At 39.0% G+C, this 22,171-nt stretch overlaps 1 long non-coding RNA gene across 1 annotated transcript in view; it reads right to left on the reverse strand.

Moving 5' to 3' along the window:
• LOC121156740 overlaps positions 1-17,609 on the reverse strand; it is a 119,509-nt gene extending 101,900 nt beyond the window's left edge. The window contains exon 1 of the long non-coding RNA XR_005883919.1: positions 17,506-17,609. This is a non-coding gene — a long non-coding RNA (uncharacterized LOC121156740). The remainder of the gene's footprint in view (positions 1-17,505) is intronic.
• Positions 17,610-22,171: the final 4,562 nt, after the last annotated feature.

Raw genomic sequence — 22,171 nt, forward strand, 5'->3', positions numbered from 1 at the left:
CCTGACTCTGAACGTTTTGAATGTATCAGCCTGACAAACCTGGCATGCAGTGAAGTATTAGTAAGAATGTAGACAAATTGGAATGTTAGACATTTCTCCTATTTTAACAAACCTCATAGCACTGTGCAAATGACAGCCAAATATATGGAGATCTTAAGCACTGTAATAAATAGTGACTTCATACTAGTAATCTTTAAAAGCAGGTGATCCCTGTCACCGGGTTCACAGTACAGATACCTAGATTAGCACAAATCCCTCATAAATAAGTGTTCGACTGTGATGGGACTCCAATTATTGTTGCTGTCCTGAGTACAAGGTCAGCAGAAGTAGGAAATGAGGAAAATAAAGATACAGGTATTTTTTTTTTATATCAGTTCTATCCCTGGATGGCACAGAGACATACTGTAGGGCACTGCAGAGGCCCCAGTCACTTGGGCACCATGGAGCTAGAGTGCAACTGCATTTGATCCTTTTAGAAATGTGCATTAATTTATTTTCATCTAGATGAGCAGAGACAGAGGGAAAAATAGAGACGGGGAGCTTGATCATCCTCTGGTTAACTCTCCAAACATCCAAAGGAACCAGGATAAGGCCAGCCACCCCTGACTTTCAGATAAGTTTCCCCTGTGGATGGCAAACACACAGGCTCTCAAGCCCTCATCAGCTGCCTTCCAGGGCACATTAGCAGGACGCTGAATCATAAGCAAAATGTGCCGGAATTAAACTGGCACTTCATTTAGGAATGTACACATCCCATGCAGTAGCTTAACATGCTTAACCTATCACAACACAGAGTTAGGTTCTTTTCTTTCTTATTATTTTACTCTTTATTTCCTTAAACATTTAAGGAAGTGCAAGTGCATGGTAGCTTCCATCAAAATGTTTCACTACTTAAAATTCTCTCATACACATCAACTCCAGAAACTTCTCATCTTTCCTGCAACATCACACATACTCTTCTGGACCCATCCTTGGGAGAGACACCCAGTTTTTCCTTCTCTGTTCTCAGCAGTGTCACATAATACATTTTGAGGAACTTCCATGTTGTGCAATTTTGAAGAACTTCCATTTCATACAAATTTAATGGTTTATGTTATTTATTTGAAAAGTAGAATGACAGAGATGATTACTTTTATTTTCTTCTCAAAGAGTTAGAGCAGATAGGAGTGGCAAGGGTTGCAGCCAAGCAACAGGGCTTCCTAAGCCACTGTAGAGCCAGCCCCCACCATAATGTGTCCAGAATGCTGAACATGGATCTATAGGATTTAATATTTTTCCTGATGGATTTTAGTATTGTTTTGAGCTAATTAATTCTTTCTATTTTCCTGTTTCCTCTTTCTGATGCAGACTATATACATGCCCTACTATTGTGTCTTGGAAGTAGACAACTGGTTTTTGATTGTACAAAGAGTTTGCTCTAAGTTTCACATGACTTTGGATTTTGAGTTTTTAAATTGACATTAGATTGAATCAAGACTTTGGAGGCCTTGAGATGGAATGACTATGTTATATGCACAAGTATTAGTTTTAAAAAGCCATAAAAATTGTTTTTTTTTTTAAAAAAAAAAAGACTCGTTTATTTCAAAGGCAACACAGAAAAAAAGAAAAGTCCATCTTCTGATAGTTCATTCCCCAAATGACTACAAAAGTCAGTCATTCCACCTAGATGTGCCACATGGGTGTCGGGAACCCAGAAGCATGGGCCATCTTTTGTGCCTCCCAGGTGTATATGTAGGAAGTCAGATATAAAGAAGTGCCCAGCTTCAAACTGGAAAGCTATTATAGAGATGACGTAACCTGCAGTATCATAACATCTGTTTTGGCTTGAAAAGAATTAACCCCCAAAGCCTTGCAGATGTTTAAAGCCTAAGGTATTTGTTAATGATTGATGGGTCAATGTTACCACTTGGCAGATTCATGACTCAAAGCTGATTTAACTGTAACACTGGGAAGTGAACCTTGCAGGCTTGAGCTCTGAAGGTAATTCTCAGGACAGGGTTAATTATATAAGCCAAATGTGACTTCTGCCTCTGAATGCTAGCTTACCATGTGGTCGTTCCTCAACACATGCTCTGCTATTACCAGAATTCCCTAAGTGCAAAACTAACAGTGTCATCCATTCTTAGACCATGAACTTCCATAGCGTAAGTCAAAAAACACCCCTCTTCCCTTCCAAGTGACACCTCCCAGGCACTTCCATTGTAAAAGTGGAAAGCAAACTAATATGGCTAAGTTTTTCAGATCGGAGTCCCTGTAGAAAATGACCACACAGAAAGTTCTCATCGGTTTCTGAGATCACTGTCTTCAGTTGTTCAGTGTCAATATGTTGAACGGCATATTTTCAACACTTATTTTGTTTTGACGTCTTATTCATTTAATTTTTAAATTGTGTATTAAGATGAAAAATTCAAACATTTTGTGGTGTACAGGACTACACCCAACATATATACCTGGCAGAAAGCCATCAGTGAATTGGTTCTATTGCCTTATGTGGATTATAGTCACCTGAATGCAACACTTCCATACACTGACATACGTACTGACTTTTCTGGTGAAGACTCCGGAAACATAAGTCACACAGGTGAAAACAGACAAACGGCATATTATCAAATCAAGACGCTTTGGTACAACACAGTGAACAGTCAGCGGAATGAAGAAACAACCAAAACAACCAGAAAAATATTTACAAAGCATGCATATGACAACACATTAGAATCCATCATACATAAGGAACACAGAAAGATTATGCAGCAGCTAAGCAGCTCAATTAAGTAATGGACAAATAATATAAATAAGTATCTTTCAAAAAACATACAAAAGAATAACAACTACATGAAAGAAATGCTCAGTATGAGCAGACATCTGAAAAATGCAAATAAATCCTACAGTGAGGTATCGTCTCACTCCAGCCAGGATGGATATGAATAATCAGAATATTTGAACATTTAGTGTGATCAACTTCACTATATTTATATGTGACATTTTCAAGTATTGAATAAAGCCACTAGTGGATACTTTGAGAAAGATTTTGGACATATCATAATTCACTGAGCTACTTTCCTCAAGGCCAACCATAATTTAAAATTGTCAATATATTACTATATGAAGCAAAAAATAAAGACATTGAACACACATAAAAACATCACATTTCTATCCTTATTATACGTATTCTTAGAATGCAATAGTATTATACAACATATAAGCTACAGAAGTTGTATCACCTTACTGAACGGCAGATGAGAATTCTGAATTGCTGTTTCTATCTTTACATTGAAATTCTCCATTATTATTATACAAATCTTGAAATTTTCTTTCTATTCTTAATTTTATCCTTTAAGTGTAAATTTAAATAATATTCTTTTTGTATTGTTTTAGTAGCAACCTTCAACTTATATTCATGCTCCTATATAACTGTAACTATTTTATAAAATGCAATGTTTTAAAAATAATTTATTTTAAATGCTTACAATGACATACTTTTAGTTTATCTTATAATCCCAAGCTTAACCCTCCGCTAAGTAGACTCCAACAATATGCAGAAAAAATATGCACTGATTCTCAAGAGAATACATTAGGGCTGTAAGAAATCAGCAAATCTCAAAATGTCAGTTTCACTTACATACATTACATCTGCTTGCACCACAAGTCAGCGGAAACAAATGCTTCTTACCATTCTGGGAATGGCTTATTTCACTAACCATAATGATTCCCAGTTGCATCCATTTCGTTGCAAAACACAGAATTTCATTTTTTTTACAGTTGATTGATACTCCATTTTATATATGTGTTTGTATAGACAACATTGTCTTATACATATTTATATAACATCTATTTATATATACACATACACGTCTTTATCCAGCCATCAGTTGATGGACATGTACATTGATTCTGTATCTTAGATATTGTGCATAGAGATGCTCTACACTTGGGAGTACAGATGACCCTCTGATATACTGATTTTAATTTGTGTGAGGCAAGTTCCAGGGCTGGGATGCCCATATGATATGGTGGATCTATTGTCATAGTTCTGAGAAATCTACACAGTGTCTTCTATAGTGGCTGTACAAGTTTACATTCACACCAACAGTATATTAGGGAGCTTTTCACCCACATCTTTGTTAGCATTTATTGTTTTTTCTTTTCCATATGACAGTCATTCTAACTATAGGGAGGGGATATGGAAAAATCTCACTGTGGTTTTTATTTGTATTTACCTCATGGATAATGATCCTGAGAGTTTTTTCATGTGTCTGTTGGCCATTTGAATTTCATCCTTAGAAAAATGCCTATCTATATCCTTTGCCATTTTCATAACTGATTATATTTTTCCAGTCATTTCTGGTGAAAGAGCAAGCTTGAATTTGAATGTTCCCCCGCCACAAATTTCAAATGTTGCCAATATGACAGTTTTAAGAAATGAAGCCTCTAAAAATGATTAGCCATAAGAACTGCTCTCTCATTATTTGGACTAAGAGAAGCTTGGTGCTTGCTAACTTGCCAACTTTCTCCTCTCCTCTTTTGCCAGGAGTATGCAGCAAGAAGCCTCTCACCAGATAGTTCATGTTTGGAACACTGATCTTAGACACTCTCAATACGAAATTCTGTTTCTTACAAATTACCCAGTCTCAGGTGTCTTGTTGTAGCAGCACTAATGGATTGAGACTGGCTAGATCAGGTCTCTGTGACTCGTTGACTTGAAACATAAGTTGACTGATGGACACAGAAAGCTCAGAGTGATCATTCCAAACAAAGCAGATTTACTTTCACAGCCTTCTCAACTTGCTGTCAACAGTAAGTTGGAAAATCTGGTTTATTATAGAGATACATCCAGGAAACATCAGATGGAAGAAATGCATAGTGCCAGGTATGGGGTGGTGCATAGCCATGAACTTCCATATGCCCGACACCACTCAACCAGCATCTCAATGTATTTGCCAATAGGACGTACCTGCTGGAACCTTAATGTGGCTTTTGTTTGTATTTCCCTAATAGATAAGAAACATGAGAATTTGTTCTTTAGCTTGATATAGTCCCATTTATTTATTTTGGCTTTGCTCTTATTTGACTTTCATGGGAGTCTGAAACACCAAACTACTCAAGGGTTGAAAATGCTTAAGTAAAAAAGGATAAATGCCCAAGGAGAAAAAATAGTACCATCCCTTAGAAATTGAAGAATTGACCTTTTGAACCATCTCAATCCTTCCAGTGTTCCTACCAGCAGAAATAGTGGAGGCATACACAACAAGAAATAACAGCAAGTCAGTGTGATAAATAGAGAAATAAAGACATGCAGAAGTGACTACAGATGTGGCAGTCAGAGTCCCTTCTTTGATTTTGGGATATAGGGTTTTAGTGAAAGTTCCAGATAAAATGTTACATATGGCAGATGTTAAATTATGAATCGCTCTTGAGTAGAGTGATGGGATAGAAACTTCAGATGCTGGAAAAGGCATCAGGAGACAAAGGGCATTTAGGAAATGATTTTTGAAAAGTCTGTCATCAATAAGGCACGGTATGTTGTGGTGAGTGCTCTAAATAGAGCTTTGGAAAACATGATAGGTTTATATCGTGAAGCATTTATGAGCCAATCAATCTACACAGTCTGGATGTGGGACAACTTTCAGCAGGAATATGATATAGATCATATATCTATTTTTTATTGGTTTATTTCCTTCAAAGAAATAGTCTCTCTCTCCCTCTCTCTCTCTCTCTCACACACACACACACACACACACTCACTAATACACAAAAATATTCCCCCATCCATAGTTTCCCTCCACCCTTATTCCTAAATGCCTGTAATAGCCAAAACTGGACCAAGATGAAACCAGGAACCCAGAATTTCATCTGTGTTTCCCACGAGAGTGGTAGGGATCCAAGCTGTTATATACTGTCTCCAAGGATACATCAGCAGGAAAAAAGAATGGAAGCAGTAGCCTGAACTTGAATTGACATTCTGATATTGGATATAAGTATCCCATCCTAAACAGCTGCTTAACCAACTGCATTAAAATCTCCCAGACAATAATTTTATGTTTTTAGATTTTTATAAAAATCTATGTATGTGAAAGGCAAAGTGCGAAGTTAGAGAAAAACAGAGAAAGGGAGAGAGATCTTCCATCTTCTGATTCACTTCCCAAATGGCCACAATGGGAGGGGAGGGCACTGGGCCACGCTAAAACTCCATTCTGTCTGTTGCCCGGGTGGCAGGACCTGAAGCAGTTGCTTCATCTTCCTCTGCATTCCAAGTCACATTAGCAGAGAGTGAATCAGAAGTGGAGCAGCCAAGACTTGAATGATGATGATGGCATTGAAGGTAACAGATAACTTTGCCACAACCGTAGCCCCCAAGATGTTTATTTTTAAAAATGTATATAAAATGGAATGCATTATGAATCAAAAGTTGTAGTGGAACTATTCAATAGGTTTTGAGGAGTCAGGGCAAAAGATCATAATCACCTTATTTGTACTAAAAATACAGCTGGAAGGTAAAGTTGAACTAAAGAGGAAGAAAACTTGAGTGCACATATTGAATAGCAAGTGTGAGGGAGAGTGAAGAGACATATCAAACATTAAGGTTTCTCTACCTGAGGGACAAAGTAGAAGGTGACGCTTTTCACCACAGCAGAAAATGTAGCCCTAACTTTGGTTGTTTCAACAGCCTTCCATCTGGTTGCAGCAAATTACCAGGCTTCCTCCTCAAAGCGTTCTTTTTTTTTAATGTACCCACAAACCAGGAAGTCAGCTGAAATCATCATGTTGCATCTCTCATGATCTTTCTCCCTTTTGTGAGTTCCCACCCACCACCATTAGCTGCCTGCAAAGCAACCATGAACAGCTTCTGTCTGCCACAGAAACGCGCCTGCTTATGACAATATTCTGTAGCTGAATGTTTCTAAGACTTTTGGGTTTACAAATTTCAAACTGTCACTGATTCCACACTAAGGCAGAGAGCTGGTGTATGAGTGCAAATTTCAATATGTTTCTTCCATTACATTATCTCTGTATCTATGACAGAGATTTTAGTTAAGCTCTTAAACTTTTCCAAGATGCATCTACACATTTCTTTGCAAAATCTAGTTTTAGAAATCTGATGAGTCAGTTAGTCAAGAAGTCCCACATTTGATACCCATCACTCTCAATATCAGATTGAAATTCCTCACTACCCACTATTGGTCTGTTTTGACCTTCCATTCCATTAGCACAAGTTCTCTTTGGTCACTTCAACCTGAATTCCCCTACACAGACACTCCTCTTACGTTAGCTGGTTTCTACCCATTGATTCCTCTTGTTAGTTGGCTATAAATCCCCACTTGTCTGTTATATTCAAAGTGGATCCTGCTGTATACTGGTATCTCTTTCCCTGTTACAACAGTTCTGCAAAAAATGACTTTATTATTTTAACTTTTGTCAAGCTCTGGTTTTCCCTACCATCAACAATAATGTCTGGCACATAACAGACACTCAAATATTTTTAACTGAATTTTAATGATAATGATAGATTTACATGAATTATAAAATAAAGATCCAATGCTAAAATTTAATATCTTATAAAGCTGTAATATCACAACCAGTATACTGATATACAAAGAGCCAAGACACAGAACATATGGCCCTTTTGTGGATATTCTATTTCCCTTCAAAGAATAATTTTCCCCAAAGACTGCTGAAAAAATAGGACCAAAAGGAGCAATTGTATAAGACTGGAAACAATTTAGAAGTCTGCACGCAGATTATTTCACTATAAGCTTAACTTTTGTTCCCATTTTAAAATTTAAGTGTGACAAATTGGGACTATAGGTTAAAGTAATAGACAAAACTGGTCAGATATTTGATGTAGTAGGAAAAAAATGCCACTTAGGATATCTACATCCCACGTTAGAATGCCTGAGTTCAAGTTCTGGCTCCACTCCAGATTCCAACCCACTGATAATGTGCCCTGGAACGCAGAAGGTGTTAATGCAAGCAGTTGGGTCCCTGCTAACCCTGTGAGCAGATCTGGCTCCAGGTTTTGGCCTGGTCTAGTTCAACCACTGCAGGCATTTGGAGGAGTGCCAGTGAATGCAAGAGCACTTTCTCTCCCTCCATCCCTCCCTCCCTGCCTAACTCTCTCTCTGCTTTTCAAATGTAAAATTTTAAAGAATAATTAAGACAGAAGGCAATTATATTAAGTTCATCAAATCAGATATTTGCCCTAAACCAGTATTGGTAAGTCATTGTTATTTGCAATGAATCTATTTAGCTTAAAACAGCATCCTACAGTATTTCACTTATTTAGGAGTATTATTCCATTTACTGCAAAAACTTCTTAAGTAACTGTCTTGGATGGACTTTCTTCTGTAGATAACCCATCACTCTGGTTAAAACTTCACTCTCAAAATAGAGGCTCAAATTCAGTAAAAGGGAACCTGTGGGGAGCCAATGTCCTCAACTCCCTCTTCTTTCACTTTTCTCTTTTTTAGCCATTCCCACCATCCCAGGTTTTGTTCTCATTTCCAAATTATAAAAGGAAAAGTATAAAAGAAAAAGCTTCTACACATATGAGTTTAAAGAAAAAAGTATTGATATGAGCTCTTGAGAGGACAGAAGAATGAAGATTATTATGTTTAAGCATCGGTGATCTACCCATACATTCACTGTTTAAGAATAAGATGAAAATTGAGCAAATCAGAGGCATACGTTGAGCCAGGTCTTGGAAGATATTATAAGGCTTGTTACCTCATCGCCATTCTCCACGGAGTCACAGTCTTGGTCATGTGAATCTCCACTGCCTATAGACACGGTTCATTCACATGCCTTCTGATTCCTATACTTGCACCTGTCTTTTCACCTATACTTGCACCTGCTATTTTCTGCCATGTACTGGCTTCTCTAGAAAAATGACCAAGTGCCCCCTGAACACCCACACTGACCATATGCTTTATGATTCTTCGCTGTTCTTTACATGCTGTCCCTTCTACCCAGATTGACTCTTCACACATTTGTCCCTTTACATCTTCGAGTTAGTGTCTAATTCTTACACATCACTTAAGCTAAGTCCACACATTATTTCTACGGTTTTCCTGAAAGGCATCCCTGCCACCTGCTGAGTTAAACTTGAGCTTAATGAACAACTTCCTTTTTCTGCAAAGTGGCAAAAACCCAATTCACATAAGTTAAGGAAAACAAAAGGAATATATTCATTTAGGAACAAATTATGAGAAGAGCAGCACACGATGTTAATTTTACTGTAAAGGTGTGCCTTATCACAATTCAATAAGCAGCATTATAATCTGCTTATATTTTGGTCTCTCCCAATCTGTATCTCTGAGATTTTTTTTCCTCCTGGAATTTCTCAGTGCCTAATACAATGCCCTGGACAACAGAATGAGGATCAGTCTATTGATTAACGATATTAAAAATTAGTTGGGAGGCCAGGAAAGCAATACTATGTGAGAATGCTTTTTGGGGTTACTTAAAAATTTTCATGGAAAGGGGAACTGAGGGCCCAGCACAATGGCTCAAAGGGTAAATCTCTCCTTGTGTGCACTGGGATCCCATATGGAGACCAGTTCATGTCCTGGCAACCCCACTTTTCATCCAGATCCCTGCTTGTGGCCTAGGAAAGCAGTAGAGAATGGCCCAAAGCCTTGGGAACCTGCATCCCCATAAGAGGTTCCGAAGAAGCTCCTGGCTCCTGGCTCCTGGCTTCTGGCTCGTGGCTCCTGGCTCCCGGCTTCAAATCAGGTCATCTCCAATATTTGCGACCACTTGGAGATTGAATCAGCATACAGATCTTTCTCTGTGTCTCTCCTTCTCTCTATAAATCTGCCTTTTCAATAAAACTAAATCTTTTTTAAAAAGTGAAATAGAAATGTAATGACCATTTCCACCTAATGTTATGAAGATCCCCCCTTTCAGGGGATCTTTTTTGTGTCTATAGATGCAGAACTTGGTGAATGTCAGTGATGACACAAGTGAAATGGGTGGTGAAGAGATGAAGCAGCTCATGTACACTGGTCTCTGCTCACAGTGATCACAGGCAATGCCAGCTGCTTCCAAGAGATGACACATTGGGAACTGAGATGGGAGGACTGAGGAAAAGGTCTGTTTAGAAAAGCTGCAGCAATAAGGGAAACCCAAATTAAGACATCAATGAGGTACCACCTAAAGCCAGTAAGAATGGCTCATATACAAAAAAAAAACACCAACAACACTTGCTGGCGAGGATGTGGGAAAAAGTGAACCCTACTCCACTGCTGGTGGGACTGCAGGTTGGTACAGCCTCTATGGAAATCAGCATGGAGAACACTCAAACAACTGAAAATCTGCATACCATATGATCCAGCAGTAGCACTCGTAAGAATACATCCAAAACCTGTTACATGAGAAACCAACTTGCACCCCTATGTTCACAGCAGCACAATCAATAATTGCAAAAATATGAAAGCAACTGAAATGCGTCAGACTGCTTATGATCTACGTCAAAGAATTGTAAAACCTATTATACTCTGAAGACCCTAGGCTACTCAGTAATGGGGCAGGAGAGCAGAGAAATCTTCCATGTATGAGGATGACGTGAAGTATAATCTATCAAGAATATAACAGGCAACTTATAGACAACAGACTCAAATCAGCATTAGACAATAGCAAAACTATAAAGACATATAGGGGGAATCAAGAGCGATCCTGACAAACTCTTAGCAGGAGGTCATGTGTACAGGGCAGGGGGTGGCCCAGAGTGGAGCAGGTGGACAGGAAGCGGCTTGTATCCCAACCCTGGAGACTCCCGGATCCTTACTAAGGACTATCAGTATGGGCATCAAGGACTACATCCCAACTGCCAAGGAGACCATGGGGAATTGGAGTGCCTTCAGAGGCCGAGAACTCTGAGATCATCCACTTCCATCTACCACATGGGATGGAAGAAGCCCAAATCCTACTAGGCAGGAGCCAATGTCGTCGGAACAACAGCCAGGAGCCTTGAGCGGTCCGCAGAAACAGAATAACAGTACACATCCTTAGGGAATTGGGAGAGAAACTTTCTCTGGTCATTACTTAGTTCCAACTTTGGATGCCCACCCTTTCTTGCAATGACCATCAGGGTCGCTCCAAAGCCTCCCCCTCCAGCCCCATCCCCCAAAAAACTAGATTAGATAGACAGAGAACAACAAGGAAAGCTTAGTACCAAACAGAAAACGATTAGCCTGCACTCACATATACCTTACTAGGTAGGACACGAATGCAAGTTATTCCTCACTAAGATATTGAGGAGTAAATTACATTCTGCACACCCCGCCTCAACTGTTGACCTATGACTTGTTAGAGTTATAAACCAACATGGACTATCCCAAAATCCACCAAGTTCAGTAAAAATTATGCTTCGACACTATAAACTACTAACTACTAAAATGAAAATAGACACTAGACAGCTGAATAGTACCCTATAGCCATTTTAAGGTGTATAGCAGCCAGTTGTGTATAAACTAAAATTGTAATGTCAATGAAGTAATCACAGGATGTGGTTAAGAACTTGCATTTTCTAACATATTGGTCACTCAATACCATTTCATTTAACTCCATAAGGTTGTAAACCATTGTTGATGTTATGTTGTGGCTTTCAATCGGTTGGGAAGATATTCTGCCAGCTCTGCCTTCAGACCAGAGATGGTCTCTTCAAGAAATTGTTGGGCCCGGCGCGGTGGCGCAAGTGGTTAAAGGTCCTCGCCTTGCACGCCCGGGATCCCATATGGTCGCCGGTTCTAATCCCGGCAGCCCCGCTTCCCTTCCAGCTCCCTGCCTGTGGCCCAGGAAGGCAGTCGAGGACGGCCCAAAGCTTTGGGACCCTGCACCCGCGCCGAGGACGGCCCAAAGTTTTGGGACCCTGCACCCGCGTGGGAGACCCGGAAGAGGCTCCTGGCTTCGGATTGGCATAGTATCGACCCGTTGCGCTCACTTGGGGAGTGAATCATCGGATGGAAGATCTTCCTCTCTGTCTCTCCTCTCTGTATATCGCCTTTCCAATTAAAAAATAATAAAAATAAATCTTAAAAAAAAAAAGAAATTGTTGAATTTATCTGGACAATAAGATGCTGGACACTATGCAAAGTACATACTTGCAATGAAAGAATTTTGATTGTATTTGAACTGGAATACTGCACGTAGGTGGAGAAATCCATGGGGGGAAGGTACAGGAAGGGATTGGGGGAATCCCAGAGCCTATGAAACTGTGTTATAAAATCAAATGTAATTTTTTAAAAAAAGAAAAGCTGCAGAAGAAGCTGAAAAGTTTCTCCTGACAGAAATGAAGTGACACATAACTAATTACTACCTTACCCCAGGGCACATCCCTCAGAGAATATAGCCAGTACAACCTGATCAGATATTTTGTGAACATCAGTGCTTTACTTTAAACACCAAGTTTCGTCTTCTTAGACAAGAGTCCCTCCCCTTCATCTCTTGCAATTCTCATGATAAAATTAAAAACTCAGGACTGGGATTGGTACCTTCACCTCTAGGCTCTTTTTAACTTGCCTGTATCTCCTCTTAGAAACATGATTGATTGCTTCTCGGCTTTTTGACTAAGATCAAGTGTAGAAATATGATTGAGTATCACTCCTCTGAAAAAGGAATTGTTCCTTTCCTGGAACTATAGCCTTTCTCCTTCTCCTTCCTAGAAGTTGGAAGTGCAGCAACAATGCACTCTTTTACCTCCTTTCCATTCACTATCTCATCAACTGCTCTCTGGATTGGGCTCATGTGTTACTGAAATCACTTTGACAAAGGTCACTGTATTGTTGACTCACTACAAAGAATCATAGTCTTTTATCTCAATCGTTCTTTCTGGCTTTAATGAAAATTGTGACCCTACTGGCAATACTCTTCTTTTGAGACATCTTCATGCCTTGGCTCTCAACATAACAATCAGAATCACCACACAAGTTCTGGCATTTGGCATATTAGCAAAGATATTGCTTTGGGATGAACACATCTCATATCAGAGGATGAAAACTTGAGTCTCACTCCTGACTTAAGCTACTTCATGATGTACATCCTTGCAGATAGAAAATGCTGACTGCAGAAGCTGGGACTTCGTCACCCACATAGGAGATCTGAGCTGAACTTCCGGCTCCCATCCTTGATATGGCCCACTCCCGGACACTGTAGCTATTTGAGGACTGGAGCGAAAACAGAAATTCTCTCTAACTCTCTCATTCCTCTGTTTCAAAAATACATTAAATAATGTTTAAAATTAGGAAAAATTACCATACAGTATAAAACACTGTACTGAGAAAATTGTGTCTTGATTCTAGGTTAGCAGCTTCCTCATTGTATGCAGTGCAAAAAATAATTTGACATCCCACAACTTGATTTGTGCAGCTAAGAAAGAGGTACAATACCCATCTGGCAGTACTGCCAGCAGAATACAATTACTTGACATTTAGGAAATCTTAAATGCCTGCTGTGTACCAGGCACTCTTTTGCACACTTGCAGTATATTAGCAGAAGAAAAAAAGAAGAAAATAAGTGAAAACCCCTGTATTATTAAATTGAGAAAGGGAAAGAGATAATAAACATCAAAAATACATATTCAGTATGGAACATAAAAGGGTAGCAATGACAAAAAAAATAAAACCAAAAGAGAGGGTTAGACCTGTAATGGGAAAAAAGACTTTAAGCAGGATGACCAGGGTAAGTCTCATAGATAAAGTGACATTTCAGCAAAAACTTTGTGAAGGAAGGGAATTAATCATGTGGAAATTTGAGAAAAGCATGTTTCTGGCAGAAAAGATGGACTGTGAAGGCCAGTGCACCAAGAGCTTTGTGAAAGAGGAAGAGAGTACATGGGTCAAAGAGCTAAGAAGAGTGAGGTTTTCTCTTATAGAAAGTTTTAAAGGTTTGCCTTTTGAGTAAAATTGAAAGCCTTTGGAGGGTTTTTAGGAAAGTAAAGAAGGCAGAATTGCCAGTGTGTATTAACAGGACTCTTATGACTGATGTGTGGAGAATACAGTTCGTGGGATAAAGGAAAAGCTAGAGACTGGATAGCTATAGAAAAACTCCTCGCGAGAGACGCTGGTGGTCTGTATCAGAAAGGTGAATGGAAGTTGTGGTGAGATTGATGCTAAGCACTTGGCCCAAAGGCAGTTTAATTTGTATTTTTTTTAACAGAGATATCTCCCATCACCTGGGTCAATCTGCAAGATAATTACTCTAAAATCTCTGTTGCTTGGTTTCCCACAAGACATAGCAGGAATGATATGTTGTCTATTTCACAAAGTTGTGATAATAGATAAATGAAACACAGATTCCCCTTCACCCCAAATCATCCACAGTATGTAACATACTATGCAAAATATCTGGAAGTTATTGTTATTCCATTGTCAGGGTTCCAAATATGATACCACAAAACATGGCTCCCTAGCAGCAGTAGAAATGTCACTCCTTGGCCTTCTCTTGCCTTTGTCCTCTAATGCCAAAAAAAAAAAAAAAAAAAGTTGCCTACTTTCTCACCTTATAGTTTCCTGTGACGAAGATCCTGCCCTAAACCTGCAGTATGCAGAGATGTAGAGATTTATTCACATCAGAGCATACTATTTTTGTCCAATCATATCTGTATATTTGTGCATTCTTTATTGAACCTCAGCATAAAAATTGTTTTCCCTTGGTTTTGGGCCTTCATCTTAGTGTCACATAAATCTTAGTTAAATAAATATGTTGTACTTTTCTCTTGTTAATCTGGTTTAAGGGGAGTCAATCATGAATCTTGTGATGGATAAAGAAAAGATACTACACTTCCTCTGTATACCAAATGTCACAGACTGATCTGGTATCAAACCTGCCAACATGAGGAGGTGTGTTCTTGAAATTTTTCCCATCACTCTAATGTGTGTCACTTCTCCGCATTGGTTGAACCAGATAGACTTCTTGGTTCTTTTCCCATTAAATGCTAAGTACATATAGCATTTTTTAAATGATTTATTTCTTTTTGTTGCAAAGTCAGATATACAGAGAGGAGGAGAGACAGAGAGGAAGAGTTTCCATCCGATGGTTGACTCCCCAGGCAACTGCAATGGTCAGAGTTGCACCAATCTGAAGTCAGGAGTCAGGAGCTTCTTCCGGGTCTCCCACCCGGGTGCAGGGTCTCAAGGCTTTGGACTACTTTCCCAGGCCAAAGCAGGGAGCTGGAAGGGAAGTGGGGCTGCCGGGATTAGAACCAGCACAAATATGGGGTCCTGGCACATGCAAGATGAGAACTTCAGTCACTAGGCTATCACGCCAGGCCCTTCACATCACCTTATTAGGAGTCAGTAGGGAGAGGACTCCATTCTACGTAAATAAGAGATCACACCTAATCCACAGCAAAATCTTTAAATGTATTAATTTATTAATACCTTACTAAAAAAATCCAAATTTCACCTTCAAGATTATAGCTGAGGGCTTCATTTCCTTCACTAAAAGAAAAGTACTGCTCAAGATTAAATTTAAATTTCTTACCTTAAGTCTCCTATTTTCTCGTGCATGCTTGGATAGCAAAAAGTTGGTAAAACGTGCTCAATATTCACCTGTTATTTGTGAGAAGATAGTGCCTAAGACAATCTTATAAATAATGAGTGCAAACCTCACACTTGCCATGGCAACTGACATTTCTATAGCTTAAAAGAAGATTATATGAGGGCCCGGTGCGATAGCGTAGTGGTTAAGGTCCTCGCCCTGAACGTGCTGGGATCCCATACGGACGCCGGTTCTAATCCCAGCGGCCCTGCTTCCCATCCAACTCCTTGCCTGTGGCCTGGGAAAGCAGTCGAGGATGGCCCAAAGCCTTGGTACCCTGCACCCACGTGGGAGACCCGGAAGAAGTTTCTGGCTCCTGGCTTCTGGCTCCTGGCTCCTGGTTTCAGATTGGCTCAGCTCCAGCCATTGCGGCCGCTTGAGAAGTGAATCACCGGACGGAAAATCTTCCTCTCTGTCTCTCCTCTCTGTATATCTGACTTTCCAATAAAAAGAAATAAAATCTTTATAAAAAAGGATCATATGAGATATCCAATGAACTGATGAAGACTTTCATGAGCATAACAGAGGTATTGCACTTCTAAAGTTATGGATGTTTAGAAATTTATTTATAAGGAAAAGAGTTTGTGTAACAGATTTGCAAATCAAAACATGCTTTCAAGCTTAAATTATCATTTCTAAACTAAGTAGCTGAAAAATGAGACTATTAGTTAAAATGGTTACATACATTATTCAAATGACATAGCTAACATTTTACGCTTAAAATAAATGAAAATCAAATGTCTAATTGATATTCATTTCTTCTTGTCACCACATAACCAGAACAGTGCATGCTCGCTTTGTGTGGTATCATTCACATAAATGTTGCATCATTTAAAAAAATAAAATAATACATAATATTAATTTTGTTTGTTTTCAGTTTCCAGGACATGTCTGATAAATATTACTGAATGTATTAAGTCTCAATTTGCTACTTTTGTTGTAAATTCTGATGAAGGGAGTTAGCATGGCACTTAACAAAATCCATCAGATGATTGATTTCTTAACCTAATATGATATTCATCTAGTAAAATGAAGTTACTTGAAAACATTCATAATATCTCTGTTTGCTTACCAACCCCAATCCCTTGTGCAACATTAAAAGGCACAGCACTACTGAACTGGGAATCTCCACTTGTCTCTATTGACATACTTGCCTTTATGAGGTTTGAACTGTAACTAAACTCAGAAGAAAAAAGGAACATTTAAGGAAAAAGCTTTTTGTTCATCATCAAAAGTACATTTTCATACGAAAACACATTGTGGATAGTGTGAATGAGCTTTGTTATTAAAAAAATGACAAATAAGGAGTAAAAGAAAACTAGAATGATGCCTGTGTTGGTGGACTGGAATCATGTTTTCTGTATCACATTTAGATTTAGAAATAGTTCAATAAAAACATAAATACAGATATGTACATAAGCACAGATTCATTTCTGACCCTATCAACTGAAAGAAACTTATACCAATAATGAGAATGCTTAGCTTTCAGACATTAATTTACCATTGTCATCTTACAGTAAGAAGGAACCAAGGTTTTTGAAGCAATTGTGGATTCCAGAACTGAGTTAAGCAAAGTATGTTCTGGGGGGTAGGCTTTGTGGTGAAGTGCGTTATGCCACCACTTTGATGCTTAATTCCATATCAGAGTGGTGGGTTTGTGTCCCAGCTCCTTCATTTTCAACTCAGTTTCTTGTTAATTACCTGGAATGATTTGGTTTCCTGCCATCTGTACGGGGATTTTCACATGTTCCTGGGCTCTTGGCTTTGGCTTGGCCCAACCTTGGGTATTGCAGGCATTTGGGCAGATAAACAGAGAATGGAGGATCTCATTCTCTGTTACTTTACCTTCTAATAAATAAATATATAAGTTTTCAGAAAAAAATTCCTGGAATATCTTGTGATACAAGAAAAATGATACTAAAAAATAAGTAACACAGGCATAGTACGTTACCCTAATGGCTAAATCCTTACCTTGCCACCACTGGGATCCCGGCTTGTATCCTGGGTGCTTTACTTGCCATCCAGCTCCCTGTTTGCAGCCTGGGAAAGCAGTAGAGGACAGCCCAAAGCCTTGGGTGCTACACCCACTTGGAAAACACAGAAGACGCTCCTGGCTCCTGGCTTCAGATTGGCTTAGCTCCAGACATTGTGGTCATGTTGTATGTGAACCAGCAGATGGAAGATCTTTCTGTATGTCTCTCCTTCTCTCTGCAAGTCTGAGTTTCCAATGGAGATAATTAAATCTTTAAACAACAACAATAACAACAACAGTAATAATGCAAAGAACAACTTGAAGAAATTAAATAGCCAAATGTTGGAAAATTTGAAGAAGTAACACATATTAATTTTAACACATTGTACATCATGTTATAAGTGGTTAAATAAATAGAGAAGGAATAGCTTTTGCTATAGTCAAATTTTAACTAATAAATACAAAAGGAATGATGAAAACAGAAAAATCAGTATTAGGAAAACACCATCGATATAAGCAAATTGTTTATTATAATAAGTAAACAAATAAATAATAAATAAACAAATATAATAAATAAACAAGTGGTTGCTAAAATTAAATATGAGGACATATAGAACATTTGCATTGCTTCAAGACATCTTCTTACAAGACACTTATTAACCATGAAAGAAAAGTGATTCAACAATGGATAAATCCAGAAGATATATCCTTGACCAAGTAATCAAAGTTAAAATTTTGACATAGATATCGTGTATTAAGACGTATCAATATCCCGTGCCTCTAGATATGCTGCTTTGAGAAGGTCACAATAATACTTTCTCTTTTTTCACCAGAAATGCATAACTTGAATTTAATCAAGAGGAAGCATCAGACAAATTCATATTAACTGACATTCTACAAAACAATTGTTTCATGCTTTTCAAAATGTCAAGGTCTTAAAAGACAAACAAATATAGAGGAATGAATTAGATTAGCAGAAACTAACAAAATCTAATAAAATAAAACTAAGTCTGAATTCTGGGTTGTTTGCTGCATCACTAGCAAAATTCAAATAAAATATATAAATTAGTGATATTGCTGTAACAATTTTTATTTTCTGATGTTACCAATTATATTATACTTCTATAATATGTTAACATTAAGAAAAGTTAGGTGAGTGGCAAATAAGAATACTCTTAGTTTCACAATTTTTCATCAATCTATAGTGATCACAAGTTTAAAAAAGCTAATTGGAAATAAACTCATTTTTACTCCTATAATTATTGACTTTAGCTGAAATTATCTTTGTTTTAAGTTTGGCCACTACTATGAAAATAAACACTCAAAACTCAGTGGTATAACAATTATTCATTATTTTTCATTTTTTTATTTTTAAAATTGTTTAAGTAGTTGAGAGGGATGCACACCCATGTGGGGAATGTTGAGGTACAGAGGAAGGTAGGTGAGATGAAAGTTATACTTTTTTTTCTCCTGCATGTGCAGAGAGGGAAATGGAGGGGGCCACTCCTTTCTGTCAAAACTACATCAGCACCTGGAAATGGAATACAGCCACTGATGATGCCTTAGAGATCTCAATGTCAGCAAGAGTGTTCCGAGGGTATTACTTAAGTGGTTTTGATAGTTCTGAAACATGGATTTATTGCACCAGGGTCAGAAAATTATTCCAAAGTCTACTGGTCAAAAAAGTGCACCTTGGTGTATCCACAGGCCCAGGGATATGTTGCAAAGCTTGGCCAGGAGAGTGGTACAACCTGTTCTGTTTCCCAACTTCTGACAAGGCACTTGATATCCTCTGTTACCCTAGATGAGTGTGTATCAGGACATGTCGTGCACTGCATTGACGCCAGCAATTGAGGAGGCTCAATTCCAGCACATGCACTCCAAGGTTGGATTATATATCTTGCGACCTTCCCTGTGGCTGAGATTTGAGTTCAGTGATCTAGCTGGGGAGTTCCCCAAGAAACTTCGCCTGGGATTTCCTCAGATTTGACTACTGTGTGCACTATCTTGTACAGGGTCAGGTTCAGTTTGTCACCTGTACCAACCAACACACATACTGGTAGATGTAGCTGCCTGGTCAGTTGTGCCCCCAACTCCATCTCTCATGTGAATTCAGGGGTACTGCAGGGTCTTTACACACACCAGTGGGTGCCACAGCCTAATCAGGGTGACTCCCAATAACCTCCACAGGCCAGCCCCCAGACTTGCTTGTGCTGACATGTACTAAGGTATAGCCTGATCCATCCTGCATCCCATCTGGCTATGTGTGCTGCAGCTTAGCCCATATATTTGCTAACAGGTGCTGCTACCTTAGGCAGCCTGTCCTGCCTCCAGTCCTGGCTGTTATGCTTACCAACAGGAGCTTCAGCCCAAAAGGAGAATGTCTACAATTTCCCTTCCAGGTCTACCCCAGTGGTAGGCCCACCCATAGTGGACATTCACCAGCAGGTGTTACCATCAGGTTTACCCCAACCTACCCCTCAACCCCCGCTCTCACCAACCAGTGCAGCAGCCCCAGCTGGGCAGCCCCAGCCTCAACCCTTATACAATCAGGTGGGTCTTGTGGTCCAGCTGAGCCTGTCCCCAGACCTGTGTTACATATATACCGATGGGTGGTGCATCCAAGCCAGGCCTGGTCTGCCCCCAGCCCTCACTCTTGTACTCACCAGTGAGAGCTGCAGCCTAACAGAAAAATTCTTCAAGTTCCTCCACCAGGCCCACTTCCAGCCCAGGATCTTGTGTGTAATTGCAAAGTGTTGAAGCTCAGCCTGACACAATTGCGCCCGACTCATTGCACTCATTGATGGGTACTGCAGCCTAACTTGACTGACCCACACCCATTCTGGCTCTCACTGGTGTCTTGGCCTGACCCAGACATATCCTCTAATTTTACCACTCTGCTAGTGGGTGGCATTCTATGTTATTTAGCCGAGCCCAAGACTCCCACATGGGCAGATATCTTAGCCTGACCCAGACATATCCTCTAGTTTTACCATTCTGTCTCAGCTCCTTTGCCTACCTACAAGTGTAGTGGTCCAGTTCATGGAAGACCAAAAAAGTCATTCCTTCCCTGTCAAGCATGCCTTAAACAGCTTCCACTCAAATATATTCCCAGGGCCCCTTCCCCAGGCAATCTACAGCCTCCTGCCTGGGTGCTAGGAAGGCATGCCCTTGACAGTCATTCTCTGCCTTCCCCACATATATTTAAAAAAAGAAAGAAAGAGAGAGCGAGAACGAGAGTGAGAGAAAGAGAAAGAGAGAGAGAAAGAGAGAAAAAGAGAGAGAGGAAGAAAGGAAGGAAGGAAGGGAGGGAGGAAGGGAGAAACAAAGGTAATTATGTTAGCATACTAGTATAGTTAACAAATTTGGCATTAACCAGGCCCAAAGAACCCACTAGCTTTTGGATGCTTTTCTCCAAGCAGTGTAACACTTGTGTAGGTACATGGCAGCCTAGGCAGTTGCCTACAACTGGGAAACAATCATTTATTATTGGTAGTGTATCTAATGTTTTCAGAGATTGAATTTGAAGTCACCTTATACTCACAAGAATAATACAAATTTGATAATATAAATAAAAAGAAATGACTTCTTGAAGATGAAAAATGCCAAAATTCACACAGAAAGAAATGGGCGATCTGAATAGGTTTGTGCCTGTTAACTAATAATGAGTACCTTCCACCCCAGAAAGCATTTTTCCCTGATTAGTTCACTGGTGAATCCTATGAAATATTTATGAATGATATGAAATGAATTCTCTACAATCACTTTCAGAAAACAGAATCAGAGGGAATGCTTCCTAATTCATTTGAAGAAGCCAGCATCAATTTAATATGAAAACAAAAACATCACAAGAAATCTATGGAACCATATTTCTTAAAAACATGCATATAAAAATCCTGAACAAAAATTAGCAAATAAAATCCAACAATGTATGAAAATAATTATTCTGGAACTTAATTTTAAGTGTGAACTTGCATACTGTAAGGCACATGTAGAAACCTGAAAACCCATTATCTTGAATGTGTCTAAGGGGTATTTTTAAAAGAGACTAATATGAGTAGACAAGATGGTAAAGACCCACCATTAATGTTGATGAATACCAACAATTAGTTGGAAATCGGAAAACAGTAAAAAAAAAAAAAAAAAAAAAAAAAAAAAGAAGGCAAGTTGTTTCTCTTTATCTGAGAGCTGGAACTTGTTCATCTGTCATAAACTCTCGGTTGAATGGCCTTTGGATTCCAGTACTTATGCTAGGGTACTCTAGGGCGGGTTTTGCTGGTACTCAGGCTTTTGGCTTTGCACTGAGTGTTATATCTTTAATTTTACTGGCATGAAACTCTTCTGACTTGAATGAAGCCACACTGCCATCATTTTAGGGTTTCTAGTGTGCATACAGCCTATCAGGGAATGTCTTGGTCATCATGATGGCATGAACTAATTCCACTGATGAATTCCCTTCTGTATATCTATGCATATATCCTATTGATTTCATTTCTTTACAGAATACTAATAATTACACATCACAGTCAAGTGGGATTTACCTAAGGTGTGCAAAGCTGGTTCAACATTTGAATATCAGTCAATGTAACCCACCACTTCAACATGCTAAACAAAAAGTGTTAAATATCAACATATACTAAAAAAATCTTTGACAACAGAAGCACT

This window comes from Ochotona curzoniae, unplaced genomic scaffold (assembly GCF_017591425.1).
Source record: "Ochotona curzoniae isolate NIBS_2020 unplaced genomic scaffold, NIBS_Ocur_1.0 contig_3498, whole genome shotgun sequence".
NCBI lineage: Eukaryota > Metazoa > Chordata > Mammalia > Lagomorpha > Ochotonidae > Ochotona > Ochotona curzoniae.